This window comes from Danio rerio, chromosome 4 (genome assembly GCF_052040795.2).
Source record: "Danio rerio strain M-AB ecotype USA chromosome 4, GRCz13ab, whole genome shotgun sequence".
NCBI lineage: Eukaryota > Metazoa > Chordata > Actinopteri > Cypriniformes > Danionidae > Danio > Danio rerio.
The window spans coordinates 8,554,447-8,574,172 of NC_141024.2; the positions used below are offsets into that span (position 1 = coordinate 8,554,447).

At 40.3% G+C, this 19,726-nt stretch overlaps 1 protein-coding gene across 32 annotated transcripts in view; it reads right to left on the minus strand.

The window, feature by feature from the left end:
* The window catches only part of wnk1b (WNK lysine deficient protein kinase 1b), a 109,480-nt gene that overhangs the window by 74,834 nt on the left and 14,920 nt on the right, over positions 1–19,726 (minus strand). The window contains 1 exon segment of one of the 32 annotated variants that reach the window (NM_001443040.1): positions 11,059–11,150. The gene's annotated coding sequence lies outside the window, so the exon portion shown is untranslated. 32 annotated transcript variants of the gene reach the window in all.

The following is a 19,726-nucleotide window of genomic DNA, read 5'->3' on the forward strand; positions in this document are numbered from 1 at the left end:
GTAACTCAATAAGAATGAGGAAATCACAGATATACTGTTTCGAAATAACGTTGGGACTCGGAAGCGATATATTGTTTGACCACCCGCTTTCATTCAAATTACTCCAGAGTTACTGACCGCTATTGCCTTTTATTCGGAAATGTGTCGCTCCCAATATGCGAGCAAGCCACGTGCCTCTTTTAAAAATAACAAACTTATAAGTGCAAAAGACATGATCGGCCCTTAGTCTCAGCCATATGCAATCCAGTGTGTGTGCATATTAGCCTTGGTGTACAAGCTCGGAACTTTAAACTAGCGCACAGTTTGCATAACTTTGTTTAGTTGCAGCAGTTTTGTTCCTCGCAGAGCCTGGTTAATAGTGAAATCGGCTAATCATTGCATCCATAGACAATACTTAAACTTTTTTTAAATATACAAGCCTACAGAATGAGCACACCGCCCAACTGCAACAAACTACTAGAGTTCGAAAGTTTGTATTTATAATTGCATGGTTATTAACATTAAGGGTTTTCTTTTAAGGCTCTGTTGTAATCTGCTGCAGGGCTCTGGCAAAACACAGAGGCCTCCATAAGCTCAATTTCACTGCAATAGGAGGAGGTGTTAGGCCTCCGAGTGCAGGCAGCTGCTCATCTCTGTGTCTGTCAGGCTACAGATCTAATGATTCGCATCAGGCCGTGAACACATCTTTAAAAACGCTGCCTGACAATTCATGCTAAAGTTCACTTATGCAGGGGACTTCCCAAAGTTTACAGAACAAACAGCTGCTTTTCATATGCTGCTGATCCATTTCTCTATCTTACGCTCATATAAAACAGTTAATCCTTATACAGAGAAGGCTAACACAATCATGGAGTGACGACCACATCCTCGGTTACGCTTGCGCTGCAATATGTCACATCTGTCCAATCTTGTGCCAAAAAAAGAGCGAAGGGGGGAAAAAAACTGGCTCCAGGCCTTGGTTTCTAGGAACACAAATCCATATCTGTGACAGTACTTTTCCACAATAATGGGATCCAAACTGCAGAACCTTGTTTTGGGCCTCATGTTTGGCAGCAGAGTCAGAAGCAGTGCAAAGTGAACAACAAGTGCGGGTTTTGACGTAAGAGATTAAGGTGGTAAATTGGCGGTGAACAATGAGGCCAATTGCTCTAGAGAGGTACATAGAAAGCTAAGATACAAGCATTGCTGAGTTTTAAAATTAACCTGGATGAAGCCAATTGCTCTAGAGAGGTACATAGAAAGCTAAAATTCAACCATTGCTGAGTTTTAAAATTAACCTGGAGACCAAAACAATGTTAGGTTAATTTTAAAGGGGCAATTTTTAGAAGTCAGGCAAATGTCGGAAATTTTCCATGCAAATTTAAAGCAAGGCTTTTACAGACAACCCAGGAAGTCAAGAAAGGTTCAGTTTTAAGTTCGCTATCTAACCATTCACAGATTGGTGATAAAGGCTGAATTATACTTCTGCATCGTGTAATCCCTGTAAGTCACGGCACATGCCTTGCATTTATACTTCTGTGTTCTGTTTGTGTTGATCTGCAATATCACTTCCTTCACTTTCTATGTTCCTCTGTGTTGAGTTCCTTCACAGGTATTTTGTTCACACCGGAAATACCTGTAATGCTACCTTACTGTACAAGTATCTCAAACTCAGTCAGATGTAGGCAACAACTTTAATCATAAAGTAAACATAAAACAAAAGTATCCATTAGGAGCTCCTTCTCTGACTCGACACTTGTTCAATATGCGCTCCAACATGCTTGCTCCTCTCCTGGACTCTCAGCCCCATCTACATTTATCAACACTGCCAAGCTGACCAATCACAGAGCTTGCGCTGTGTGTCAAATGTGGCAGATAGTCACGAGTCACTTTCTGTATGTCTAAAACCAAAAGATTCAGTGAAAGCAGAACGATCGCAATGTGTGTACGTCTTTCCATTTTGGCACTTTGCTTTTGTGTCCGTCACCTGGCAACAGCCGTACACAAAACAGCAGCTTGATGTTGCAGGCGTACCTGGGTTAAAAAAAAAAAAAAATGGTGTGAGCACAAACCAGCCGAGAAAGTGGCAAGGGAGGGACAATCGAACTTGGGTACAGTCCAGGCAATTGAACCAAGTGTGGAAGCACCCTAAAGAGGGTCACACACCAGAAGCGATGCTTGGTGGCGTACATCATAGCGCCATGCATTTCAGAATTCTAAATATGGGTTTCTATCAGGGTACACACACCGACGCAGCAAGTCCGCGGCTGTCCGAGGCACCCAGTCACGATTCAGGACACTGTTCATATTTCTGCCGAGCCACAGAGTGGCATTTAATTAGTTTAACTTTAAATAGCATGCGAATGTGCACGTCTGGTGTGCGATACTTCCAACTGCCATTTGCGCGCCGTGTCATGACGCTGAGCGGCGCATTCGGTGCGTGACACCCTTGATTGTAACTCAAACCATTTAAAACCTATCACAGGGCCCACACGGAATCTCCAGAATTCCGCAGATTTTTTGCCTATTATTAATTCTGTTTATTTATTTGAGTAAATTTTATTCAGTAATTTATTACTTTTTATCTAATATATTAAGGTTTTAGTTATAATACTCCGCTAGATACTCCCAAAATAATTCTACAGAAATCCGCAGATTTTTACCAAAATTCTCTGCAGAAATAGCAAAAAACGTCTGCAGATTCTGTCTGGCCCTGCCTATCACTCCATTTAAGGTGACAATAATGCAAGAATTTGTGTTAAGTATGTCACATGTTCACTTGCAATGTGTTGGCTAAGCATCTATACACTTGCATAGAGAATTTTAGTGGCCTTACTCTAGCAATCACTGAGCAGCTTCATCATTCACCGGTGTACTTCCTGAAGTGATTGTGGGCATGCAGAGCACTTAGTCAGAGTTAATGGAAAGACAAAGATTCCAGCCTCCAGGGGGACCTCATTCCCTGAGATCTCTGCAGGATTCATATTTCACAAACACGGGCGCCAGTCAAACAGTGATTCTAAAAATACCATCCACCACCCCTCCCCTGCTCAACCGTAGTGTGCAGGCCGTCCAGTAGACAGAATCAAATCCAAACCAAAGCCATTCCCAAAATACATCAAGAAAAGCCAAATGAGAGGAAATGACGACAATATCAACTGCACCTCAAAGAGGTTCAAAATCTGGGTCCATTAATTGTGCACGGACTGAGTGAAGGAATAATCAGCTTAGCTGCTGTGATGTGCTTGATAACTGTATGAGCAACCCGGCTGATGGACAGACTCCATCACATGACTGCCTGAAAGCCTGTGCTCCATTTCCCAGCAGCAGCACTTAGTAATGGCCATGACAGGAGTTTAATACAGTAAGAAGCACATCCACGAGGCACACATGCACAGTCTTTGTTATGCATGCTGCCTTGATGAAGTGGAAAAAGGGCATCGGCTCAACATGGAGCCTTCTGGGTGTTTGGGAGCCAAAGAACGACTGATCATGGGTTTAGAAATCCCCACAGTTACACAGACTCCACCGATGACTCCTCTCATGACTGCTGCGCTCTCGCTGTTGCAAACCATCGTAAACATCATAAGACTTTCATTTGACATCTGAGCGGCCTGAATCAGTGCGTGCCCTGTTTTCCGTCGGCAGGTTTGGAAATGCATAAAAAATCAATTAAAGCAGAAATCAGAGTTCTGCCTGCTGCAGCTATTTGAGGAAAAAATAATCTATTAATAGACGAAATGTTTCTGAAGGTGATGATCTAATAATAAAAAGTATTGTTTGTATTGTAAACATAAAAAAATCTAGTTATTTCCAGCTCACTATTTTAAAAAAAGGAGGTCCCAGCTGGTGAGATGTTGGCGATTTGTTTACGAGAGGAAAATGTTTACTGGATCTCTCACTCTGGTCACATGAAGTCCAGGTCATTGGTTCAAATTTCTCAACCGACGCAGCTTGTTCCTTCTCATTAACCAAACATAACCATTTAGGACAGCTCTGTGCCTTCCTTAATGTTCATTTGAAATCGTCCTTCACTTCAAACACCAAAGTGTGTCAAAGGAAAGTTCTGATAAACACAAAAATCTGCTGTTAATTTACTTGGCCTCAGAAAATTCAACATGTCCTTCTTGTCAGCTGCAGATTTGTAAAGTTGATAGCTATACTTTCTGGCACAAACAGAATTAAAACCTGTGGTTCCTTACAGCATTTTGAAGTTTCATGAAATGTAATGATAAGTGTACAAAATACATCATCTAGATGCACTGGGGCGCATCGTCAGGGATGTATCCTGGGGTCACTGGGTGTTTCGGGTCTTTCAGACACCCTCACCCATCAGACACCCTCGCCCAGGTGGCCCAGCTGAGGTTGATCAGACTCCAGCTTTCATCCCAGTAGCCCATCAACCACAGATCAGCCCTCTTTATCCATGGCCCTTCTTGCGGCTTTCTCTGCAGCTTCACAGACTTAATGGACCTCTTCTTAGCTGCCTCTTCTTAGGTGATCGAGCTTTCAGTGTTGCGGCCCCAAGGCTCTGGAACAGTCTCCCTCTGAACATCAGAATCTCTCCTTCTTTGGATGCTTTTAAATCTAACTTAAAGACTTATTTTTACTCTCTTGCCTTTGACTGATGCGTGCATGTTATTTTTTATTATTTGTATTTTAGTATTACTTTTAAATATATTCCTTTGTATTTTTAATACCAGTTATTTTTAGTTTTATTTTCTGGTTTATTTTATTGTAAAGCACTTTGGATCAACTACGGTTGTGTAAAATTGTGCTCTATAAATAAAGTTTGCCTCGCCTTGCCTTGCCTTGCCTTGCCTGCTACAGCTAGGCCTAGTTGGTTGAAACCTTTACAGAGCAAATGCCCTGTGTTCAAATGTAATGATTAGTGTGTGCCAGAGGTATTAATTCTGTTTTGCCTTGACCACTGAATTGCATTTGGTGAATAATAAAAGCTAAAAAGAGTAAATTAACATAAATTTTTAAAAAGGATTTATTTTATTAATGAAACTCTAAAAACTAACTCAAACTGTAGGCAAGAAGTCCTAGAAATGCTCAAAGAATTGCTCTCCCATTGAATGATTTATCAGGTGCAGAGTTCGATAATGTGGATTTGTTCTCTAACAGATATGACCTTTATATTATGATCTTCACCTTTTGAGATGGTATCTAAATATCAACGGCCATATAATATTCAACAATATAAGATGTCCTTATAAATGACAGCACAGCATGAGCTCTGACATTTTATGGAGGTTAGCCAATCAGGAGGAATAACATTTATGTATAGCAGCCTTGTAGGTGCAGGAGCATAAAAAATAAATTAATAAAATATAGTTTCATTCTAAGAGCCACACAATGGAAAAACCCAACTTTGCCTAAAATTATAAATAGACTCCAGGGTGAAAAATGAAATGCTAGAAGTGCTGAATAAAGGGTCCTTGAAGCAAAAAAAAGTCCAGTTGAGTGAGTAAAATGAGCACCGCAGTGATTGCTTTGCCCTGTGAGCAGCGTTTGCGATAACCTCCTATGAAGTCGTCAAGCCACAGAGGTCCCTGAGGGGTTTACAGAGAAGAGAAATGACAGAGGAAATGAAAACAGAAAAATGCAACAGTCAGGCATCTGCTCTGAATAAACGTGAACAGTTGTTCCTTAATACAACACTGAACTCGCTTGCAAAAAACCCAGCTTCATCTAGAACTAAAACAGGCACTGTTGGACTACAAATACGGAAGGAAAACTAAACATGATTTTCTTTCTTGCAAACCCAAAGATTTGCCGTTTATCTGCATTCAACAGACTGTACAAAACCAAGGGCCATGTGTTCAGTGTGACCTAATTTTTTGGGAAGTGCAGTTCAACCCCCAGGGTCACTTGGTGGAGAGCAGGAGGTTTATACTTCTATTATCTTCTAATGAACATTTCGGTTGTCTCGATTAGAGTTATGCTTGCTTCAAGGTAAACTGAGGTCAAGGTAAAGGTCTTGTGAGGAATTCCAGCTGTTCGGCCTCTGACACAATAAGACTAGACTCAAATGTTTTGTAGTAATATACGGTTACCAGCAGAATTCTTCTACAAACAAATTGATTATTTATTATTCAACAATAAAACTGGCCATTGCGTAAATCAAAGACCCCAAAAAAGTGAATAATGCATTATAAAACAGGAACCTTGCTCACAATGGGCGATCTGAAATCTGACAGTAATTGTATTGAAATTTAATGTTCAATGCTGTGAGTTTGTTATAAAAGCAGAAGGCACAAGGTCTTTTCCGCTTTTACAATGCACCCACACAGCATTTATGACAGAGAGAAAGGACTAGTATGAATCTTCAGACTACATTAACCCTGAAAACAAAGTTTTATGACTACTTGTAATAATTATAAACTCAAAAGAGTAGTTATTAAAGAAACAGTATACTGTAAAGCAAAAAAAAATCAAACCAATGAACTTGTCAGTTATCAGAGGAGCTATTTTAGTACTAAAATACCAATACTGTTCTATGCTTCTCTTTGAAACCTTAGGGAACTCAATCAACATTAGCTAAGAAATCCTAGAAACACTCAAAGAACCACTAAACTGTACCAATGAATCATTAATTAGGCTCATAGTCCAAGGACAGGGCTTGAACAAATATTACTCCATTTACCTTCTAAGTGCTTCTAAATTTGCATTAGGTACTGTCCAGGTCAATAATGTCTTTCCTCTATAATAAAATTCAAATGCATATTTGTCATCTGCGTTAAAGCATGCATTTTTACGAGAAGAGCATTTACATTGGGACTCTAAAAGTGGAAGCCGATATTTTACAGTATGGATATCCACATTCAGTACAACCTTGGCTTTATATAGCAAGCCAAAAGCCAAACTAGCTCAGTGCATAACCCAAGCTATAAATAAACTGAGAACAATACAGGAGGAAAAAGGAATGCTAAAAAGGAAAAAAAAACTAGACAGAGACAGATCAAGACGAGGAGAGCAGCAGTGTAAGCTAAAATAAGGCCCTTTCATGGTCTCGCTTTGAACCAGATCCATGTGTCCCAGAGTGCTGTGTGGCCCGCTATGTGGGTCAGAACGACAAGGCACATCTTTAGTACATCTCTCTGCCTGTCACAGGCTTTGGGCTGCGAGGTCAGGAGGTGATGAGCTCTTCGTCAGAGACAAGCACACAGCAGTCTAGTGTCACCCGGAGACAAGCACCATTGTTCTGAAGGCAGACCAGACATTTACTGAAAACCTGCATGTCGTCTACTTCAACAACAGACCTTCTAGATTTCTGGACGCAATCCCCTCCCATTCCCCATGGCCCAATCCATCTTCCATTGAAATAAAACCGAGCTTTAGGCAGAGGTGCATGGTGTGAATTTCAAGAGGTTTGAAGTGACAATCTCGATTTTTTTTTTTTGCTGAAGTTTGTTTCACTTGGTTGAAATATTTGCCGTGACACACAGCTAATGAATCACAAAACAAGAAATTAAGAGATGGGGAGGATCATGTCAGGACTTGAATAAAGGTATTAAAATCTACAATGTGATTAAGTTCCAACCTTGAGACAAAGGAGAAAACTAAGAACTTAGGCCATGCCCCTGCATATCAACAATAATTAATAAGATATGCCAAATTAGAGATTTCCGGAACTTTAGAGACATTTCAAATCCCGTAATCCTATGATCGCCAAGGGAATGTGTAGGCTTATCGGCATACTGAACTCTAGCCTCTCTTATCCATGATAAAGCTCCTTTTAATCAATATAATTGCTTGTTTTTTTTAATTTGTCACAGCTTGAGTAGAGACAAAACATTCCATTTGTAAGTGAATGGTCTACTTGTCGTACAGTAATAATGAAACAAATCACCTTAAAAGATGTACTCAAGTTTTTTGCAATGCTACTATAATGGCCAAAAAGCTGTCTTAGTAGAATGATGAATGTTGCTTAACAAATCCCTGATAAGAAATTAAGAATAATCCAAGGCTAGACGTAATAATCTGCAGGTTACAGTAACATTTGCAACTATTCTGCAAAGCTCTACTGATTGGGTTATGAATCAAAATACTGAACTCTGAAAATGTGGCATATTTAAAGACACAAATATGATCATTTAGTAAAAGAAATTACTTCTTTAGACATACTGACTACTTTTACTGTATGGACAACAATATTTTTGAAGAAAAAAAAAAAGTCATACAGTTTGTAGGCAAGCATATTAATTACAATTCCATTTCTTGGATTTGATTCTTTAATTTACCTCCTTCACAGAAAACGGCAATCTAAATGGACCAAATTTAAGTTTCATTGTATCATACCATACCATACCTATAAAACATGCCTAAAGAATACTCCCCTTACAAAGAATCAAACCCCATATAAATCAAGGCACACTCGCATTTAAAAGCTCACAACCCAAGCAGTCCATAGAGCCAGTCATAATCCCCACCAACCCCGAGGGAGATATAAAAGGATAACGTAGGTCCTGGCTCTGTACTTTGCTCTGTACACCTCCACACTCTCAAAAGCCTCTCTAAAGCACAGCACACGCGCCCCCTCAATTATACAGGGATTAGATGCACTGCAAGATGGAAAAAAAAAGCTTTAGTGCACTGCACCCTCTGCTCTTTAATAGCCGGAGCATCTAAGTACATAAACCACGCAAATGAGACCCAACTTAGAACAACGATGACCTTTAATGCCTTTTCAGAAGACCTTTTTTCCACCTACATGTTGCACTATTCAAAGTTTGCCACATGACAAATCACCAAGAAGTAAACCTAACTGCATATTTAATGATAGCCATACATTTGTCAGCCTTTAACACTCAACACCATCCAATAATTTCCTTTAAGCAGAAGCATGTCCGATTTGAATATCTCCAGCAGAAGATTTGGTTTGGATCACAGTAACATGCTTCTGTTACATTCCGGCTATGGTTAAACTATTCCATATGAGCGCTGCTTCCTGCCAAGTGGCTGTTCATGCAGCACACTAACCCACTTTCCACAGTGACCCCTGATTTAAAGTGTGGAAGGTTATGAGCAACGACAAAAAAAATGAATGCTTCAGATTGTCTCATGGTAAACGTTAGAGTAGCCAAGCAAATACACTGGGACTAGTAGAGCACACAGTTCGACATGTTCGCCTCACCCGATGACAGCAAGCCATTGAGCAACAGCTTGTGTACATAGGAGCTTGAAAAATCCCCAGCAATAACTCATCTCTCACCCTCATTCTTTCCACCTAATGTCCTATTGTCAAAGGCAGGGCAGGTGCTTTGTCATGGACGTACCATGCTGTTCTTATTTAAATGTCCTTTTAAAAAAAGGGTACAAGCTTAGCATGCAGATAGCAAATTATATCCCATATAGGGGCAGGTGTTAGTGTATCCCAATTACCCAAGCTTTGGAACACCATGCCACACACCTGTTGGAAACTTGGGATCAGTACACTTTTGTTTATAGTTTAAATGGGTGTTGTAAAAATCTTGTTGACTCTACGACTTGAGTGACCTCATGCCATTAAGAGACTACCAATCAAGGCGATCCATCAAGCCTTACATCATAAAATCTATCTAAAAGTATATAGCAGAGTAGAAGCGTTCTGCACTGGTTCACTGTTCTTAAAATAGCTTAAACTAGTCTGCTGGATCATGGATGGACAAGCCAGGGCATGCACAACAGAGCAGCATTCTTTGTTATCACTTTGGGGTAATCTGAAAACTCATTGTGAGAACTGTCAACCATTAGACAGGTTTGTTTATGGGGGCTTAAGTGCATTCATCTTTTGCCACAGGGTTCTTGCCAGTAAAGGAAGAATGGATATTGGACCATCATTTATCTAAATGTTTCATTCATAAGCTGAATATCTAATAAGTCGAAAATGTAGGTCAAAGTGAAATAAAGCTTCATCACTATGAGCAATATGCTCAGTCAGAGATTTTAAACAGATTTGTTATCTGGCTGGGCAGTTAGTAAAATGAGCTCATAATGACTGCGATTCTGATTTATTAACAGTTCAGAAACCAGCATCCCTTATCTGTCTTTCAAATAAAGAACCAGCCCAAATCTATTCCGAAAAAAAAAAAAATCAGGAAATTATACGCATTGATAACATACAAGAAGGAACTGTTAAGAAAACTGAAACTGCTTAATTATGGACGCTTGAGTAACATTTGGGTTTACTTCCTTTAAAAGGGATTTAAATGGTAGAAGTCATGATGAACGAAGACCATAAGAATGGAAATGAGAACTTGCTAAAAGAGGCTAGACTTTCAGAACAAAGTCACCACAGAGGAAAGGACATGTCAGTCTGTCTTCTATTGACAAATAAAAAATTCTCAATTCAGCAATTTAATGATGTGTTATAGCATACTGAATAGCAACTCAAATTGTAAAACTACTTGGTAATGTAAAAAGCAATAAGACGACCTACACTGAGCGCAACAGATCTGAATAATCCCTCTTAACATTGCATTAGTCTTTTAAATTCTCCTAAAAAGAAAGGTCTGCAAAACAGTCATTTTATGATTGCAGCATTTATGAACAGCTCTGTATGATCATAAACCTTGGGTGTGAATTCCTCAGGCTTAGGAGGAGGCATGCACAATATCTCTGGACCATACATCAGGATAACCATTAGGAGTCTGCTTTTGTCTACATAAAAACAGATGTTACTTTAATAATTGTGTCCAAACTAGTATAGGGTTATGGCATGGTTCAAGATGGTTGGGATAAGAATAGAGGGTTTTTACCATCTAAGAATCATGCTGGGATACCTCTTGAGGTGCAATTCAAATCTTGCAAAAAATGTATAAGTAGCTATATAAGTAGTGATTTGTTTTGGAGCAAATTTTGATTGCACTTCAACAGGGTCTACAGACTTCCTCAGCCAAAGAGGATATTTCACAATGAGGAATATCTACTTACTACTAATGATGTCTTAATGCCAAAGTTGCCTCCTCCTGAAGCCATAACAGGAGCTAATTCATGTAAAACAACACAGGAGATAGACATATATGCCCATATACCCCCATCTAAAGCCTTTGGCATTCAGATCATTATGTAACAAAGACATCACAACCTTACCCAGCATGATCTTGCCTCAGTATCACAAACCTCAGAGTGAACTCCAAGAACACAGTCTGTTTCCAAATCACCTACTTCAGATATGAAAAGATGAGAAGGGGGGTCTTCAAAGGGCTTGGGTTTTTAAGCTGTGGGAGGTGGCGGACAAAGTTAATAGGACATGTGGTGAGGAACATTTATTGAGTAGCAGGCTATTTGTAGATGAAAGGGAGAAAGGACAAGTACAGGCACAATTCTTGTCTGCTTGTGGCATTGACACTAATATGCACCTTTGCTCTCTGTCCCTGAATGAAGCTGGCTCACCTGCATGCTTCCATGAACAGCGCTAAGCCTGCAATTTTAATGGAGCAAATCATGAGCAATTAGCTTGTGCCAGGAGCATCAGCCATTAGAGACGAGTAAAAGAAAGCTTCTATCATTAGTTCCAACTGTGGTTAGTTCTGTAGCTCTATTAGAGGAAGTGAAAATATTCAGAGTCTATAAGAAAGATCATTTAAAGAGACTTTCGATGGTGGTGGCTTGTGGTATGGGGCTTGTACTAAGAATGGCTATCAATGGCCACATTTAAAAATGCCTCGAAATGTCCAAACAAGTGAAACCAGTTCTCGCTAATTCCTCTGAGCCACTTGAGATGTATGAAGTTCAAACACTCGGCTTAAAGTTCTGTCATGTAATGCATTTTTTAAATGCGTCAACGTTTCCAAATACTTCTTCAGGCCACTGAAATATGTGAACGTGAAGTACGTGGAGCACTAAATAAGTTGTCAGGTAACTCTTTAAATAAATGCAGGTGGTTTGAGCAGCGCTATGAATGACAGTTTGCATAGCTGTATTCAGAAATGTTTGACTTGTGCCACCTTCCAGAAGCATGAGCAAACATTGCACAAGTAAGAAGGTTCAATGAAAGACATGCTCTGTGATATTCTGTTGAACACAGCACATGGTAGCGCATTCCCTTGAATATATGAAAGTAGTGGAACATTCTATGAATTTAAATGACGCTATTATTGGAGGTCTGACTTGCAGATTCACCTGCAAGAGGAAATAGGCAGTTTCCAAATAATCTGAAAAGCCCCACTCCTTCAGGATTCCAGAAAAATGATTACATCAGTGGCAAAGGTTTATAAGGGGTCACAAAAACAAGAGACCTAAAAAACAAGTGAAAAAAAAGGAGGAGCACACAAATAGAGCTTTATTTTGAAGAGGCCTCAGGATCAGTCCAATATCACATGCTTACGGTATGCGCAGTTGATATAAATCTTATTCATAGCTGCTCATCGCTAGGCAAATAAGCCAAATTTACTGCTCGCTGCAGACAACTTGGTCAAATGAACAGATAACTCCTAAAAAAAGCAAGGCTGTCATTTCTCGAGGGTGTTTCCCTATAAGGCTTGATGATAAACTAAAGCTCCCTGCTGAGACCTTACTGAGCCATTCATGTGGCGTGAACATCCTTGAATGGAAAACGGTGTGGCGCTGAGTTCATTCGGAAGTAACAGATGTTCAGATATGGATGTAAAAACACTTAAATGAAACTTGTGACTCATTAAAAACAACATTTGGGCAATTATTTTTTTCATATTATATTGCAATGTGCTTTACAGATAGAATCAGAAGATTGAAATAATGATAAAGACACTGCATGCCATGTTAGTTTTATCAATCGGAATGTTACATCAGTTTTCAAACCGCCCCAGGCGTGTGACTCAACTGATGAGTGATCTGAGCCAATCCTACTTTTTTCGTCAAGCTTGTTGCCACATGACTGGTGACGAGACACTGGCATGTTGCTGTTTTTACAAACCCTCATGACACGTAATAATCTTCCCATTTTTGAATGTCATTTAGAGTATGTGACAAAAGCCTTCACAAATCGTAAAAGCCGCAGTCATATTACCCTGCAGCCTAAGACCAGTTACTCACTGAAGCCAAGCAGGGCTGAGCGTAGACAGTACCTGGTTGGGACACCACATGGGAAAACTAGATTGCTGTTGGAAGTGGCGTAGTGAGGTCAGCAGGGGGCGCTCAACCCTTTGGTCTGTGTAAGTCCTAATGCTCCAGTAAAGTGAAGGGGACACTATACTGTTAGTGAGTGAGGTCTTTCAAATGAGACATTAAACCAAAATCCTGACTCTCTGTGGTCATTAGAAATCCCATGGCACTCCTTGTAAAGAGTAGAGGTGTTGCCTCTGTGTCCTGACCAAATTTCCTCCATCTGCCCTTACCGATCATGGCCTCCCAATCATCCCCTTCCACCAATTTGGTTGTATTAATGTCTCTCCACTCCATCTATGGCTGATTTGTGCCTGATTACACGTGTATCCAGATAGTGAGTTTTACCTGAACAGGAAGCCCTTATAAGATTTGCTGTGATAGGAACAAAGTCACCAGGGGCCTCATGTATCAACGCTGCGTACGCACAAAAACTTTGCGTACGCCAGGTTTCACGATCAGAATCGCTCACGTTTGGATTTACTAACAATGAACTGAACGTGGGAATGTGCGCAGGTTCACGGCAGCTTTCTGGCAGGCGTACGCACATTTTTTGTGCGTGTCTGTTTTATTTCCATTGGCGACTCCTAGAGGCAGTTGTGTTAAATTCCTCTCTACAAAGTGTCTGATCCTTGCAATGGCAGCTGTATGAGACGGGTTCATCTAGTAGGTATGTAAGATTTCCATACCATACAATTGACCAGCTAAACATTAAAGCACAATTTGCAGCGGTCGCCTGTTTTCCCAATGTAATCTGAGCTATCTACTGCACGCACATTGCTATGAAGACACTATCTGAAGATGAATTTGCAAGCGTGAATCAGAAACATTTCCATTCAATAAATGTGCAAATAAAATATGATGCACAAACTTATTAATGATTCCTGCTTGTCTTTCTCGTGATAAATAGTGGGCAAAATCTGATATGTAGCGGGAAAAAAAAGAAGAAAGAATTCATCAGACGCTGGATTCGAACCGAGTTTGTGCTCGAACGTGTCAGTGCATGATCATATGCTTCTTATGAGGTGCGCCACTGAGACTGCTAAGGGTACTGCAACAGTTTACAGATATAAACCACACTATTTCTTTTTTAAATGCACTCAGTGCGATGTTCAGACCCAACTGTGTTAACCGTATCAGCTAAACTCTCCCACTCTATTTTTTTCTTTTGTTGTTAATTCCGGAGAACAAACTTGCAAATAACACCGCTTTTCTCCGGTCTACCTCCAAAAGCAGCACCTCCAATTCACATTCTGTTCAAAGTTTCTCTTTTTGCTTGATTTTGCCGTTGCTTTTTCGTTGGGTTTTACCATTAGCATAGTCATTAGCATATTCATACGGGGGAGGAGGCAGGGAGGGGTTTTGCGCTCGTGCATGTTGCGCTCAGTTTCACGTTCATTCGGATGTACAAAAGAATATGCGTGAGATTCGGCGTACGCAGTGTTTCATACATCTGAAATTTTTTCTGCGTACGCACATTTACAGCTTTGTGCGTACGCAATGTTTTAGTAAGATTTCCACGCAAGTCTTCGTACATGAGGCCCCAGGTGATTAACAACAATGATCATCATTCATCAGTGCAACAGCAGATACTACGTCCTCTGTGTTGCATCCATAGTGTGGCATTTCCCACCTTAAGTCAGACCCAATGTGATTTTACCATGCATTGCCAAGACTATGTTCACATGGCAAAACGTGCGGACATGCAATTAGCCAAACACTTACTGTCTTTGTGCAGTATACTCGCTGACCTTCGTTGCGGAAATGGTGCAAGTGACAGCAGTAGACTGAATCAGCTTGTGTGCTGACAGTCACAGGGAAGTTTGAGACTCATAACGTGGTTAATCTGATAGCAGCAACAACCTCCATTGAAAGCATACTTCCTACAGGATGTGACTCACGATTGTGAGAATGTTTGAGGTGCAGTTACAGATTCACATCCGGAAGGTTGAGCAAACAACATTCTTTAAAAAAAATGCTAAAAATGTGCAAATCTTTAAAAAACTCTCTGCCAGCAGATCTTGTTTAATTAGTGGATAAGTATACTTGGCAGACACTGGAAATATTTACATCAACTCCAACTGAAAATGACTGTATTTCAGGGACAGGGTCCAATTGGAAATGTTCAGTCACTCATTTTAGGTTTCATTTTCATTAGCCTCTTTTAGGACTTCTTGGATCCAGCAGATTTCCAGAAAAGCAGTGTGTTCTAGTGTTTTATTACTGTTATTATTATGAATATTACTACATTTAAAAATACTTCATTCTATAAATCTCATAGACCAGGAGTATCCAAACCTGTTCTTGGAGGACTTCTGGCTCTGGATATTTTTGCTCATAGCCCAACTAAAGAAACCCAAACCAGCTGATCAATATCTTACCATACAGGCATGTCTAAGCAAGCTGGAGCTAAAATCTACATGACAGAGCCCTCCTGGACAGTTTGGACACTTACTAGAACAAGGTCTTTAATCTAGGCCCTGCAAGTTCAATGTTACTAGCTTCAACCAGTTTCAACACATTTCCCTAAAAAGGTTTTAGACCTTGAGTAACTGGTTCAGGTGTGTGTTTAAAATTGTGCAAGACTATTGTCCTCCAGAGCTGGACACTGCTGGCTGAACCAGAAATTTCAGGGCAGTCTAGGAGCTGGTTGAAATTAACTCTGCAGGACAGTGGTCAGGACAGGCATAACCAAGAGGTTTAGTGCAATCTGAGACACTGGGTAATGAAAGACATCTGAGCCATAAGTAGTGTTGCAAAAGTTGTCAAAATTGCAAATCCTGATGTCAATCAGCCACAGTCAATAAGCACTTGAAATGTCATTTCAAATAAAAATAAAAAAACAACTTCATCCCATATGGGCTGAAAAGAGCAAGCGCCATTTGGCCGAAAAAGGGGGTGAAAACTCATGGGGTTCCCTGACCTGACCTTTTTTTGTCCATTGCCTATCCATAGTCATTTAGGCCTGACTCAGGGCTGATGGCATGAGGAACCTGATAGGCCACCTAAGCCTCCTTTCTACCCCTCACCCACATTTTCAATCAGTCAAGGCAATATGCCAAATTTCTACACATGGTGCTGGTTAGAGTAGGGCCCCCCAAGGATGGGACAACAGAAGTATCAGGCTCCTGAATAGTCAACCCTGACTATTGTGTTGAGAGCTGTAAGCACAAAAAGGAACATTAAAAGCAGCTGAAATCCTCCATGATCAATCCAAAGAGGTTAGAGAAAAGAAAATGTGTAAAATGTAGTGTGTGATGGGGTTGGGGGGGCATTTAATAGGTGATCTGCATTCGACAAATTTTCTCAATCTTGAGGGAGAGGAGTCAAAGCCTGCTTATATCCATCTCTATGTAAAAAAGGAAGAAAGGAAAGCCTGTTCTGTGAAAAGTCTCACTTTTTCTGGAAAAAACATATAATGACTGCAGTGATCTGACCAGCTCCCCAACTGTGCCTTTTATTGGGAGATTCTGTGGTAGGAGCCAGTGAGTTTTGAGAGGCCTATTCTTCTAGGAGTGATTTGAAGATTACAGCCTGTGTGTTTAGGGCTGAATTCAAAGAAAAGAGTTTCTGAGATTATGGTCTGCATTTGTAATAGGGCTCTGTGTGGTGTTATGGGCTCCAGTGGCCCAGTTCTGCACCACCCTATAGTTTAGCTGTCAGAAATGCCCTCAAAATCACAATTAATAACTCCTTTACAACTCTTATTATTAATGAAAACTTGAATGACTTTCCAAGGAACACAGGGGATGAGGTTTAGCAATATGTGTCATGTATGTTTTCTGATCCAATTTACAGAGAAACAGGACAATTTTAATATAGCATACATATAATACTGTACTCGACAGATAAACCATTACAGTCTTGATCCACTAACAATTGTATTAAGCACTTCTCGTTTTCTATACCACAAAATTGTATTTATTTAGGTGTGTATCACAGTACACTGTTAGTATGTCATGTTCAAAAGATTTGAATGTCTTTAAATAATATGCAGGGAGGTCTACCCAGAGGTTTCACAGCAGTAAATATTTTATTTTTGAGAAACCGACCATAATAGTTACTACCCTGTGCCCATGATGCATCATCTTTGCAGCAAGGTTTGTTCTCCACTCTGAACAATGGAACTCTTGTGAGGCTCGTAACCCTGACATGCTCACAAGACGGAGAACTTCACCTCTCGGGAACACAAGGGCAGCACATTTCAATCAACAGTGGAGTAATTTACACTGAAGAGGATGACCTCTGCAATGATCCAACACATCAGATACCCTCATGCAAATATCTTGACTCTGAAAAACTTTAAAGCAAGTGACACAAGACATATAAAACAGATTATGGAAGGATGACGTTGTGACAGGTGTGGTGAGAAGACAAGAGTGGAGAGGTGGAGTGAAGTGGACAGGTTGGAGATGGCTCAAGTTACTGTTTGTCTGATCCAAATGGGCAAAGGGAGCTGGTCAGGAGAGACCCTACAGCTGGGACGAAGCATGTGTTGATGCAAGATTAGGGTTTACATGACAGCGTGGCATTACTTATGGTCATGCAAGATATGCCTTGCTCAGCAATGTGCCTGGATGCACAAAGTTCAGGTATCAAGGGGATCTCCTAAGAACCCGATTTGAACTAGTGACAAGTGTGTGAACCCATGAAAAGTCAATATGCTACGTTGATTATATTGATAAAAGAGAAAGACATCAAAGACCAATAAAAAAGTTAATTCCTAATGATTATATAAAGTTGTCTGTTGCATTATGGGAAATGCAGTGTCAATAATTATGATAGTCAAGTTTAATCCATGTCAGAAGACACTCTCAAGGCAAGTGACTAAATTGTATATATATATTCATAATCCCTAAGATAACACAAAAGAATTGATGAAAATCTGCTGCCCTTTGACAAGCCTCTTTAATCTCCTTAGATCCTTTTCATGTAATGACAGCTTTCCTGCACAGCTGGGGCGAGTAAAAGCAGAAGCCTTACATGTTGAGTTAAAGCACCAAGCAAAGTTGATTCATTTGATCTTAGTTTAAAAAATATAACGTGTTGTTTCTACGATTAGAAGGAATGGAGAAATTATTGGTGGAGGAGGAGAGTTTGGGATTTCTGCATGGTGTTGGTGCCCACTACCCAGGGTGTTTATTAGGGCCCTGTAAATGGAAAGCACCACCGAGTGCTCAGCAGAGCAAAGAACGATTCAGCAGAGGTAAATAAGTGCGGCTCATAATGTAAATCAGATGCTGCTGACACCTTTGTCCCACAAGAGAGTTATTTATAGGAACAACAACAGAGTAAGAGAGTTACAGAGAAAGAACCAGGAATGGATAGGATCTTTCTCAGTTTCTCAGAGATATCTGAACAAAGGCAAAGCAGGAATAAGGAGGTGAATCTTGCAGAGTGCGCATTCAAGCATTGGGTACGCAACAGTTCCCCCCGTTATTCTTAAATAGGAACACTGATAACCAAAGGCTGCTTCAAAGAACAAAAGATAACCAAGTTTTTTTGGATGCTTGCTCTAAATGGGCCGAACCTGCAACTTCCGGTATTCTAAGTCTGGTTAGTGTCCTCATTCTCAGCCATTCACTCTCTGTAATCAGGGTGCATGCATTTGAGTGAAGAACAGAAACCAAGTAAGATAAGACAGTGACTAATACGGCTTTCAGTCGCTGTGTTGTGCAGAAAACCACAAGCTGGCAAGAATAAGCTGCACAGCATTCACATACACTCAGAGACGACAAACTCTCCTGCCACAAAGTGCAAGCCAAGGCACGGCAGGTGTATGTGAGTCACTGTATTAAGCAGCTCTCATGAACACCTGTCTGTCGTCTGGATGAATCAGGCCTTTTATCAGTCTAGCTTTCTCAAAGTGTCTCCAAAGCACAACTCAATCACATCCTCCTCCAAAGCCCTATCAAACTTACTCATCAGTTAGTCTAAAGAAACCGGAAGAACAGAGAGCTCATTATAAATTCCTGACATCTTTCTGCCCTTCAGCATCACCTGAAGGGTTCTCTACACTCAAAAGACCCAAGATTTGGAATCTTATCTTAAGCCAATTGTTCACCTTGTTTAAACAAAAACACACTATTTGCTGAAATATGAAGGTATACCAGACAAATAAAAGATTGGTTTTAATCTTGGTGATAGCATGCTAACAAGTCTAATTTTGTCACTTTAACAGGTGGATTGAATGTTTTTGTGCCAGAAATACATTTGTCTGTACAAAACAGAGCAGTATCTGTTACACGGGAAAGCAGTTATTGCCACCACTAACAGAACCACTGCTTGCCAGCAATGTGTCTGCAACGCAGTGGGGAGGAAATTGTGCGGTAACCATTACAACCCACTTTCTTGCCTCGAAGTACAGTAAGCTGGTTGAAGAAGCTGGCTCATTGGACAACAAAGTGAGAAAAGCAACAAATGTAATCTAAACTGCATTATATTTCTCATACCCTTATTTTGCACTAATGCCATTAGCATAGTGCAATAAACATTTAGCAAGACAGAACTACAGAGAAGGTTGATGATTTGTCAAATGAAGTTTAACATTTTCCAAATGTATGACATAATCAATGAAACCAGGAGACTTGAGCCCACACAATACACGAGAAAGCCTCATCACAACAAGGTGTAGCTTAGTGACATCTGTTAATTCAACTCTGTCTGTCTTTTTCTC